Below are 12,961 nucleotides of genomic sequence, written 5' to 3' on the forward strand. Positions count from 1 at the left end.
GTTTTTCTGTCGCAGATCCATCATTTGAGCCACGTTAGTTACAATGTAAAACGCCCATAATGATGCACTAAACAGGGTTAAGTAACAACTTTTTTAGAGAAGAACCCTATAATTTCTTTATGCAAGTTATATTATTTTACACGCACACGCATTTAAAAACAAACAAACCCAATTTTAGACTTATAGAGCCTGTGTTTCCTTTACAAATTATTATTAAGAACATTACATATTCTATTCTAAAACAGAATCATTAACAAAAGTTAACATGTATTCTAATATCATATATAAATCATATAAATAAATAATGAGGTTATTCATTAAGAAATTAAAAGTAATATTTATTATTTATTAGGAAATGAAAAAAATCCTATAATAATATTATCGAATAATAATAAATATAAATTATTATTATTATTATTATCATTAATATTTTATATTATTAAGTAGGATATTGTTTTTTTTTTTTTTTTTTAAGTCTACTTTTACAATTTGACACATGCAATCCACTGCAGAAATGTTCTAACCAATTGGCCCATATCATATATAGTACAGATACTTATTACATAACCTACTATAAATTAAAAGCATTGACGAATGCTATGTTTTGTTTTCACATGCTTTGGAGGCGTAACGTAAATTCCGCTTTTAAATAATAGGTCACCTATAGCTACAGCACCTATGAGCCACAGCAGTGTTGAAAAAGACATCAATGTTTTCAAAATGCACTGCGAAGAGAGCACAGTTGTAAACATGAAGATCGCTAAAACTGAACTGTAAAAATACTTTGAAAGCAAATTACGAATTTGCGAATGTTTGTTGGAACAATGGATTTGAGAAACATCAAATCAACAAACTATATTTGTAATGATGTAACCTGCCTGGTTGAATAGTCTAGATGTAAACGTATTTATTTACTGTTGTTTTTGGTATTGCTTTCATGATTGCTTTTAATTTTGTAATGTGAACAATTTTTTAAAAAATAAACCTTTATTACTTTCGATTAATTTTATTTTACATTCTTTTATTTCTATGTGACTTTGTAATCAACAAAGCCTCTCTTAAGCGGTCAAGGTATCTCCTTTTCTCTTGTTTCTCGCCTGAATTAATATATTGTTCTGATTAATATTTGAGAGTGAAAATTTTTGGTTTTGGCTGACCATGGGTCATTGAAAATGAAAATCCTCTATCATCATTACTCATAATTTGAAGACAGCATTCGCAATCCTCGCAGACAATTTAAGCCATTGTACACGCGGTAATAAAAGCACTTTTGAAATAGTCCAAGATAACCAAAGTGTCTAAAGAATGAAAATTATCCCTCAAATCAAATAAAAACTTGGCAGGTGCCGTAGTCTGTCTTGTAACGCTTCCCAAGTCACTTAAGTTATTGCCCCAGGGACAAGAGAAAGATAACTTTATTCAGTGTAATTTTGAAAGCAATTATTTTTATTTCTGATCAGCAGACTGCTGGTCTTTGTTTACAGCAGAATTGCCTGCTATCATAATAATGTGACCTCTCTGTTTTTTAACGTCGTCTAGTTTGTGTGCATACTTTAATTTATCATTTTTATGGCTCAGTCTAACCTTAATTTGACATGTGTTATTGAAAACATACAGCTTCTTAAACCATGCTGTTACTTCTCCTTTCAGAGAGGTGTCATTCAAAGAACATAAGCAAGTAAAAACATTACTTTCAATTTTTTAAATATATAAAAACACTTAAACATGTTGATCGGTGTCTTTCCTTTATGAAAATATATTCACTTTAAGGATACTGTGGACTCGAATGTATGGAAATTTGAAAACAAAAGAGAGCATTGTTGTGGGATTTAATTCAGCTTCACCAGCCAGAACCTCAGAACATTCCATGGTGTCACATAATACTGTCAGTTTCCTATTGGAAGTGCCAGTGTAGATGGAATGGGTGTGCTGGCAAACTGTGTGTGTGACTGTCCTTTATTTATTTTTTTCTTTCTTTATTTTTTTCCTCTGTCTGTGTGTGTGTGTGTGTGTGTCTGCGGTTTTGGTGGTAGTGGTCTGGATAAGACTTTTGATACTCTTGGAAAAATGTCAGATTTTTATAGAATTATCCCATATTTTCTGAAGTGTATTTTTCATCAGTCAGAAGTCTGTAAGCACCTTATTTGCTTTATCATTTTATAACCATATGTAATATTCTGTTAAACAAGACCACCATATGTTTTCTTGCCATATGCTGCTGTATGAAGTCTGCGTCGCCCAGTAAAGCAGCATTGACAAGAGGCAAATTTTCCTGCCAATGTAACACTGTCCGTGTGTCTCTCAGGATGTACGGCAGCTGCCTGCTCTAGTCTTTAGCTCTGGGAAACCAGTCTACATTTGGGTGTGCCAGAAAACATGGGCAGGGTACTGACAATGAGATAACTCACCTGTCCAAAGCAGAACAGATACAGGAATATATTCCTTTTGGTAACCCTTTACTTGAAGAGGCCTGTTAGGACTGTTATGACACTTTTATAGTCATGACATAACACATTTATGCATGTTTATGACAACTGTACTTAAGTGTTGTTTGCATAGATATTTCATCTTAAATGCAGTGTTTGATTTAACCACATTAAGTCAATGTTTGACTTAAATACAAAACGTGACATAACCAATTACTTGATAACCTATCCTTGTCTTTTTTTTATAACAACTTAACATTACCAATACAACAAAACATGTCATAAATCTGACATAAACATGATTGTCACAAAGAAATTATAATTGTGTCATGAGAATTATAACAGCACCATTAATTCTTTTCTTGACTTCAACTATAATGGTACAAATTAAAAGTTATTTGTTATCATTCACTCATTCTTGTCATCACAAAGATATAATATACATTTATTGAATAAATATATATACAGATATACATAAATTAATATATATTTGTGTGGAGTTCTTCCCATGTTCTCCCTGTGTTTGCACGGGTTTTCTGCCGGTTTGACCTCATGAAGATTATGTAAGTGGTTTTATGTAAAGAATTTATAGTGGTTGTTTCTCGATTAACTGTTTTTGCTGGGTGAACATTTTTGTTTGTTTACTAATTTGGACAAATTTTTTGGTCAATATACAAAATTTATGTTACTATAAAGTACATATCTCCAGTATGACTTGATCTGGAAAAAAATTAACACAGTAACAGTAAGCTTACAGAGAGCTTACAACAAAACCCAATTCTATTGACTGATTGTGATGACAAGAAATCTGTAGTCATACTGGCAGCAAAAAATCTTGACTAGAACATCTGAGGAAGCAAAAATTTGCATAGAATTTTCATTTTTGTAAGAACCATTCCATTAGGGGGCCACAATTAACTAAATTGCCTCTTGTTCTGGTCATAAATATTGTAAAATATAAATTGTTATTGTCATTTTGATGACATATCGGCAGTTCTGTGTTAGTAATAAAGCTTTTCAGCTTAGAGCAATGCTTGATTGCTTTACGAGTTAAAGAATGACGTTACAGAATTGAGTATTTATTACAGCCTCGGTTTTGGTGCGTACAAGCCAATTGTGCTACTGTAAAAGACAAACCAATATATGCTTAACCGCAATCATCATGAGTTTACCAGATGAGAAGGCTTTTCCTAAGATAGTTTCCTTTCTGTTGCTTAAGGATAATAGCATATAGAAGCCAGAACGCTAATGACTTTTTGAGCTCAGTCACTTGGAGAAGAGAGATTTCATTTCCAGCTGTAGCTATGGTGCAGTCCTGCACTGTTTAATGGATCTATGGCCTCGTAACTTTACTTTTCGAATTTTTCCCCAACAGATGCCAGACCACACCACAACTTAGTAAATGTGATGTATTTGAAATTACCGTACCATAGTTAAATATGGGCCACTTTATACGACCAGCCTGGTTACGTAGTCAGCCTTTTTCAATGTATATATTTTGGTGCTCTTATCTGCCCACTATGCAATATTTAAGCTCCTTTAAACTTATTTGTACTTTAAGCTGAATTAACAGCTACGGTTTAAGGTACTGGCCAAGGCTAATGCATTTTCCTTGTGTTATGGTTGCTCTGGATAGTACATTGCATATGATGATTTTTATTTAGTCTTACTAAAAAGAAAAAGAAAAATTAAAATGTTAACATCACTTCATATTTTTAGCAACAGCTGTCACGACACAGACAGCTGAAGATGAGATGAGAGACAGTGATGCAATGTACTGTACCAACCAGGATGTTTATTGACAACAGATGGAATATGGTGAGCAGATGGTAATGGTTATAGAGTCTTATGGGTACTGAAAGTCTTTGTACTTGCAGGTGTGTGAGTGGAACAATCGGGGGATGAAGAGACGAAGGAACCAGGAGATGAGGAAACAACAAAGATCCAGGTAGATTCAGAAATGGGTCAGGTAGGTTCTCTGATGTGAACTGTAAATCAGATTATGCGTGAGTGATAGAGAGTGCCTTTTGTGATGGAATCAGGTGGACAGGTGATGGTGATTAGAAATCAGATGACTTGGGCAGTATCCTCATACCCTTAAATGCTTGAGGGAGCAGCCATTTCTAGTGGTGTCCAAAATCATAGTGGATGTTATAAAGTACACTGAATCAATCCCACAATACACAACAATAACATATCTACAACCCATGCTCTAGATTATGAGAATACTCATAATGCACAGCGAGAGTTCGCGCACCAGATAAATTTTCATGTCTGACCAGAAGATGGCATCTAAAGTGCGATTTCTGCGCTGTAAGTTTAAAAATAAAATGTTTAAGTAAAGTATTTAATTAAACGCTGATGTGGTTCTCCCGTATAAATAAAAGTAATATAATAAAGAGTCTGCTAAATTACTGGAAAAATTATATTCTGGGGACACAAGAAAACTAACCGAGTTAGTGGTGCCATCTATCGGCGGTGTCTGTCCCGACATTAAAGTACAAAGTTGTTTGTTTTGAGGGGTGAGGGATGGTTGGTCTTTTCTCTTGTCTTCCTTTTTTGTCCTCGGCTGATAACATGCCTGATTAAAGTAGTCTAACTTTTGTATACATGAGAGAAACCAAAAGTTTTTGTTTCGTTACTAACAGACCGTGTTAAATATAACAGGGTAAAATTCATTCATAAAGGAGTAAATAAAATAAATTAATTTTATTCACTGTTTTAAGTGGACTGTAATATTGTACTGTTGTAGGGAATGTTGATAGAAAGAATAGGGAGCAGTTTCGGATACAGTATGGGAATGTGCACAATGTTAGGTTAGGTGGCAGTGATGAATGCCTGACAACAGCACACAACTGAAAATGAACATTCATTTGCTATTATGAACAATTTAGTGTTTTGTGTATGCAGAGAGAATTTTAAAATATGATTGAAACTGTAATTATATTCCAACATTTATATACATCCATTACATTCCAGCATTTACATTGAGATGTGCTCTGCTGCTCTCGCGCTTTGGTCGGCACTGGAATAAACCATGACAGAAGTCATTGAAATCAAGCATTTTCATAGCTCAGCGCTTTCTGTGTCTGGTGTGAAAGCCATTTTAGATCATACAGTGATTAGGGAGAGTGAAACTAGCCTGAGCTGGCTGAATACTGCTGACCAGTGTTATGCACCATAGCCTTTTTTCATATATTTTATTTTCACCTGTTTTCAGCTGAAATTTTTTTGTGGCTTGGTGCATCCCTGTAGCCAAAATCTCTGTATTGCCAAAAGCTCTTTATCATGAAATTAATCTTTGCTTATAAATTTAAAAATTATTCATAATGTCAAGTAACATTTATGTTAGGGGTGTGACTAGATATTGTGATTCGGTGTGTGGCATCAAATTCCATTAAAACACTTTCCTATTTCTTCATACTTGCGTCCAATAGGGAGTCACAGAGCCATGAAATGTTGTATGAAAGCGAAACTTTAAAAAAATGAAATGCCAAAAATTGCATTATTTTGATTTGTGGAAAGGAGTTCGATTTCTAATGTGAAATTGTAGAGGGGGAAAAAATAGTCAGTAAAGTTTATAGCTAATATTGAGAAGTGTTTTCATGTCCTTTATGACATAGAATTCATTAATGCAAGTAAAACACAATTTATTGCAAGTGGATTTCAAAAAGCACCTAACATAGCAAATATTTTGCCAATATTTAAAATTATAATAAGACTTTTCTGTTTTGTCAACAATCCCTGTTGTAAGAGCAACAAATAATAACGACTTGTAGTTGATCATTTGGAAAAAGCAGAAGGTAGATTTTCTTGATGAATCGTTTGTTGATCTGCATCCCAGTCATCACAAATACTGCAGAAGACCTATTGGAACCCACATGGACCCAAGATTCTCACAGAAAGTTTGGTGAAGGAAAAATCATGGTTTGGGGTTACATTTAGTATGGGGGAGTGTGAGAGATCTGTAGAGTGGATGGCAACATAAAAAGCCTAAGGTATCAAGACATATGTGCTGCCCATTACATTACAAACCACAGGAAAGGGCAAATTCTTCAGCAGGATAGCACCTGTTCTCATACTTCCGCCTTCACATCAAAGTTCCTGAACGCAAAGGAGGGCAAGGTACTCCAGGATTGGCCAGCCCATTCACCAGACATCAACATTATTGAGCATGTCTAGGGTAAGATGGAGGGATTGAAGATGAACACTGGGAGCCCTGCAAGATCACTTTCTTTGCAGTTCCAGATGACTTTGTTAACAAGTTATTTGAATCATTGCAGAGATGTATGAATGCAGTCCTCCAAGCTCATAGGAGTCATATACACAATATTAATTATTTTTCCACTGTACCATGACTTATTATTTCAATACAGTACTGAACATTATTTTTGCTAAGTGACAAGAATTTTGTCTAAGCAAAGTCAGACCTTACTGTCCTAATTAAATAATTAAAAATCAAGGCATGATCATATTTTACTTTGGTAAAATAAGCGTAATCTAGAGCCCTTTGCCTTTCATATAAGCCACTTTTTATACCAAATGATCAACCAAAAGTGAAGTTATTATTCGTTCTTCCTAAAACTGGCAGGCAACAAGACTTTTGTCAGGTAGTGTTTATTAGCAAAAAAGTGTTTGCATGTCCTTTACTGCATAGAATTCGTTAAAATAGAAGTAAAATAACATTTTTTACAGGTTGATTTTTAAAAAAGAACCAAAGAAGTTTTTGAATAAAAGAAGTTTTCCATTCATATATTTTATTATTGAAGATTTCTTAAAAATTGTGTAAAAAAATCTAGTCTTGCCTTGTTCTCATGAACCCAGTCTCGTGTGTCGTCTTGTCTTATGGAATAAACATTTCATCCCACCCCTAATTTAGAATAAAAGTAAATGAATGATCAAATATCTAAGCTTAATAAGCTGAGGTGATAATAGGATGGGGAGATCTGGCTAGCAACATTCTACACAGTGCTTCTATACTTTTATGATCAATTCGTCATTGATGTGTAGTTTTGACACTTAAATTATGTCAGCCAGTCCTGTAGGGCGTTGTTGTAGAGAGCCCCAAATTTACCATTGTGTCATTGTGTGTTTAACCTTTGCCTCTATGTCTCGCTGCTCATTATAGTGCTATAGTCATCTGGTTGAGATGTTAACTCAGGGTCATTAAATATCCCTGGGTGCTTTTCCAAAACAGTAGAGCTAAAACCTTGGCATCCAGGACAAAATTATCCAATTGGCTTTCATCAATCACAGCTTCCTCTTCATTCCCACATATATAGTTGTCTGCTCTCCATCAATAGCTGGTGTGATGAGAGCTTTTGTACGTTGCAAATGGCAGCAGAGAATCCAGGTGCTATACAATGGTGGCTAACAAAGTGCTAAATATACAGAATTATGATTATTATTTATTATTAGACATGTGCTCTTGAGGGAAAGCGCTCTTTATGTGTAAATTAGGCCTTGGCCCGGCCTGGCCCTGTTACACAGTACACACTGCGAGCTGACATTAATGAGCAGTGAGCGATCTGGTGATTTAGAGGTGGAGCAGCTCCACTCCACACTAGGAAAATAAACGCAAATAATAGATCTCCGGGCTGTAATTAAACGGATTGTGATTCAACAATGAAGTCATAAGCGTGTCATTTAGCTGGAAGTAATGCAGCCTGTGAGTCACATTAAGAAGTGTGATCACATCTCCCTGCGTGGCGAGACTCGCGGCAGCGCCATAGTAACACGTTGTTGTCACCTGTGAGCAGTGGCACAGGCTGGCACACTGGGCGATGACGTGGCAAAGCGCTTGCATGGTCCAGACGTAACCTGCTGCTCTGTGCTTTTTATGAGCTTGCACTGAGTTAACTATTGTGTAGGGCTTTTCAAGGGCTAGGTAAAACCCAACTAGTTTTTATCAGTAGACTTTAACTGTGCAAACTCGGTGCATCTCATTTGAAAGTAAATATATCCTGGCTTACAACTTCTGTTATGACACATTTTTCGCTCCCGGGGCAATGCATCTTCGAGACTTTCTTTTAAGAGACAGTTAGTACCATTAAGTGTGCCTGTTTAGCGTATTCAGATCAAATAATAATGTCCATTCCTTCACTGATGTCATAACAGTCCGCTTTGGGTGACTCCCTCGTGGAGGTATTAAGTTTTGTTTATTAAAAAAGCTTTTAACCATATCTTTTTGTTAACTTGTGAGATGTTTTTATAATACACCATTAAAAAAATAACTGAATTAAATTTACAGTTTAAAACAGCCAGCTGTGGTGGTTGGCACAACTTAGGAAAAAAAAATGCTGTACTATATTGGAAAAAAGGTAGCATTTTAAGTTTTACCGATTTAAAGGGATCGTTTAACAAAAAAATTTAATTGACTCCCTATTTACTCGCCCTCAACTGTTTCTTTATTCTGTTGAACACTAAAGAAGATGTATAGCTGGAAAACACTAACCATCCAGCCGAAGACGTTAATATTAGGTTAGATTTAGGTCACCAGCATCTAGGGACAACATAATTTTAACGTCCAATGATGACGTGAAATGATGTTAATATTGTGTTGATTTAAGGTTGTCTCAGAAAGTGAACAAAATTCAACGTCGAGTCAACAACCACTGAATGATAACGCTCTTCTGGCTCTGGGTCTGGTGCCTTTATTTAATTTTTCTTCTTCATAGGTAAAAAAAAAAAAGCCAGTATGCCCTATTTTCAAGGTTCAAACTAAAATGGAGAGGCGACCCTTTAATCATGTCCCCCCCTAATCTTGGAATACTCTTCAGTCGGAACAGTCCTTGATAACAAACAACAATAATCCATTTCTCAATGGATGTGTATTTAACATACTGTAATATGGTATAGCTGAATAACTAAACTGTATTTTGTATATTAGCTTTACTTTTGATTTATTATTATTTTTCAGAATGTGTTGCGAACCTCTTGGCCAGGTCACCCTTGTAAAAGAGATGTTTATCTCAATGGGTTTTTATCTTGTTAAATAAAGAAAGATTTAACATCCTAAACCAACATCAAATTGATGTCAAATACTGATATTTAATCATCAGGTATGGCAACCAAAATCCAACGTCTGATAGACGTAATTTTGGTAGCGTCCACATTACGCCAAGATGTAACATCACTAGAGGTTGATATTTAGTTGTTTCTAGGCTGCGATGGAAAGTGTTCAATGTCAGACAGATGTTTTATTTTGGTCATTGATGTCGGCCTGATGTTGGGTTCTGACAACAACCCGATTTTCTTTCCAAACAAAATGTAATGTCCCACGATGTTGGGGTACAATGTCAATCTGACGTCATGGTGACTCAGTGCCAAGCAAGCACAGGTATTTTCATATAGGAAAAATAATTCTATACAGGTTGATGGAGCTGTTTTCAGGTTTTTTCAGGTTTCTTTTTTGTTCAATAGGAGAAAAAAAACTGTTTTGTGACTGTTTTCAGTATATAATTTAAATGTTTCTTATAATATATAATATAAAACCAAATTACTTCTATGTTTGATTTTATAATACAGTATACTGACAACAACCTTTGAAGCACATCAGGGGTAAGAGAGGAATCAAAGTATTATTTTTCATCTTTCCATGAGTTAATGTAAATGGGTTGAAGAAAAAAAGTTGTTTATCTCAAATAGTATTTAGAACTTTAAGCATATTTACAACAAGAAGCATTTTAAAACACTTCAAAGATCACAGTGCAGCCCTAAACACTAACTAATTATAATTCTAAATATTAAAATTTTATTTAAAAAGTTCAGTATGATCACTTATAATTTAATATTCTTAAATTAGTACAGGTCAATATGAGAGTTGTTGTTTTTTCACGTAATCAAATGTCACATTAAATAACGATGGAGCACATATTGTGTGATAACATTTTCTTAGAAGTTATTTGAAACCTAATATACTTGTATACTTGCGTATACAATTCAACATATTGTATTAAAAATAGCTTTTTTAAATTTAATTTGAAAACAACACAATGTCTTTGCTCCATACACTAATGCATTCAAAGACTACATGTGCAGATTTAATATTTATTGCTGTGTAGATTAATACAATAATTGAGTAAAACATTAGCTACCTTTTTTTTATCCACCTATTTTTATCAACATTTTGGATATGCGCATGAAAAAAATGTTTGACAGAAACACCAAGATGCCCATACATTTTGAAAATGTGCGTAAAAAACATATGCGCATAACTGTGTACAATAAACTTTTTATTCGATAAGAAAAGATGCGCATAAACTACAATGAAAACACTTTTACCTAACAAATTCCAGCATGTGCATTAAAAGGTCATGTGATTTAGTTATAAGAGATTATGTAATGATAAATAAATATGTGTATGAATGGATAAACCAGCATGCTGAACACATTGTAAAACTTCTGGAATGTTGTTTTGGTCGTTCTAAAATACGTTAACCGTTTCAGTATTATCATTTACCTCCCGATTGTCAAGAGCATCTGTGTTCCATGTCTCATGCAACTACTTGTTCATTGCGTGTCATTTTATTAAAAAAGAAGAAAATCACACTGCTTCTCCTACTGCAGCAAATTCCATTTTTACTTTTGATATTTGCCCCCAGTTAATCAGTTAGCGAACAAAAACTCAAGTGAGTGTCTTGTGAATACCATGCTCAATTAGAGCACAAACAAACAGAAACATGTTTGTCTTTTGTCAACCCCTTTCATTACAGGAGATCAAGTCACATATGCTCAGTTTTTAGTGGTGGTAACTCAGTCAAAGTTGATTAAATTAAATTAGTCTCCCCCTGCTTTTTCTTCTTTTTTTTTCTACCTGTGAACCCAGTGTGGCACCCCTGCTGTAAAGGCCAGAACTAATTATGCCGTTTCTCGCTCCCAGATTTTCACACCGCTGCCTGAAACATCTGCAGCCTGTCATGTAGCATCCTATTCATTTCTACTTAATTTGATCCTAATATGTGTCTACATGAGGAGCCAGATGTTGCCGGAGACTGTGGCACTGAAAGTTTTGTTTCAGAGAGTTTGAACTGTGCATGGGAATTTGAACCCTCGCTTTGCCTGGCGTGTATAGATGGCAGGCAAGATTATTTCCATAATCATTAATATGTAATAAAACATGGTGATTTTTTTTCTCTCTTCGCTGCAGTCTGTCAGAACACATTGCAATCCATCCAAATTTGACATACCTCCCTTGGGTGGGACCGAAATGTTGTTTTTCTGTCATTAATTCCACGTTTTATTTTTAAGGGATCCTTGCCATCTCTGCTGACACAAAGATGCTGCATTACAGCAAGCATATAATTATTTTTTTGCATTATTATATATATTTTTGCCCTCAAGAAGAAAATAAAATCCTGACACTAAAAATAAAATGTGGGAAATATGATTCACAATCTAAAAAAAAAGTTTATAATGAGTAGATTTGATTACATCTCACTTAGTCCAGCAGAATTTTGTAATGTCGCTCAGCGTTTTTCACATTAGAGTGATTTACAGAGTATCAAAGCTCTTTGGCACTTTTCCACTATTTTAGTGCTTTGCATGTTGTATGTGAGCTTCAGCAGAGACTTTGGTGTTGTTTTCCTGTTGTAGTTCATTGGGGGAGAAGGGTGCATGGCTCAGCACTTGTCTGATTAAGGAGATGAAAACCCTCGTGCTTCTCTCATAATAAGCACCATATGTTGCCCACTGGCCCCTCACTTGTGCCTTGTCATATCGAGTGGCTCCCAGACATGCCTCTTGACATGCCCTGCATCAAGCTCCTGGCCTGAACTAATGAGAAAAGTGTTTAGCGCTGGCGAGCACATCCCCGGTCCTGAGTGCAAGAGTCGCGTCGCTGGAGAAGATGTGGGCCATATGTCCCGAGTGCCCAGCCCCCTTTCCTCTGCGTTGGCATATGGAGGGCAACCTCCCCTGATGGCACAGGGTCCAAAAACATGGCAGACACTCTGCCGGTGATGTGTTCTTGCTGTTATTAGACTCGCTATGCCTGTACATTTCTATTTAGTGTTTGTTAAATTAGTTCAGATTAGCGTTTACTGTGTTAACTCTATCCCTGCTATTGTTTAAAAAAAAAAAAACAGTTGCCAGCCATCTCCAGCATTATTAATCATTTTAATTTAAATTTCACAGCCCTCAGAATATTTTCTTCCAGGTATATATGACCATTTATGACCTCCTTTTTAAAAACCTTGCATTTGGTCTTGACGTTTATATTTTAGAACCACTTGAATGCGAATAGGGTTAATCAAAAATGCAATAAAAAAAAATAGAAAAGTGCTGTTTTTAAAAAGGGGTACATTTTTGACATTTTTAGGAGTTTTAGAAGAGCTATTACAACCTAACAGACAACCTAACAGACTTCTCCTACTCACCATTTATTACTCTTTTTATTCTTAAGGACCATTCACACCAAGCATGCTAAATATAAACATAATGCAAATTATATTTGATTTTACACTAATGAATGATAACGATGTTTATTTTTAGATTATACTTTATGTTTGGGACTACCCAGCAGGTGTCTTCAATGT

The 12,961-nt window shown here is 35.1% G+C and overlaps 1 long non-coding RNA gene across 1 annotated transcript in view; it reads left to right on the forward strand.

The window, feature by feature from the left end:
- LOC147835995 (uncharacterized) overlaps nucleotides 1–12,961 on the forward strand; it is a 120,527-nt gene that overhangs the window by 35,085 nt on the left and 72,481 nt on the right. The window contains exon 2 of the long non-coding RNA XR_015495725.1: nucleotides 4,304–4,374. This is a non-coding gene — a long non-coding RNA (uncharacterized LOC147835995). The remainder of the gene's footprint in view (nucleotides 1–4,303; nucleotides 4,375–12,961) is intronic.

Source organism: Danio rerio, chromosome 7 (genome assembly GCF_052040795.2).
Source record: "Danio rerio strain M-AB ecotype USA chromosome 7, GRCz13ab, whole genome shotgun sequence".
NCBI classification, from domain to species: Eukaryota; Metazoa; Chordata; class Actinopteri; order Cypriniformes; family Danionidae; genus Danio; species Danio rerio.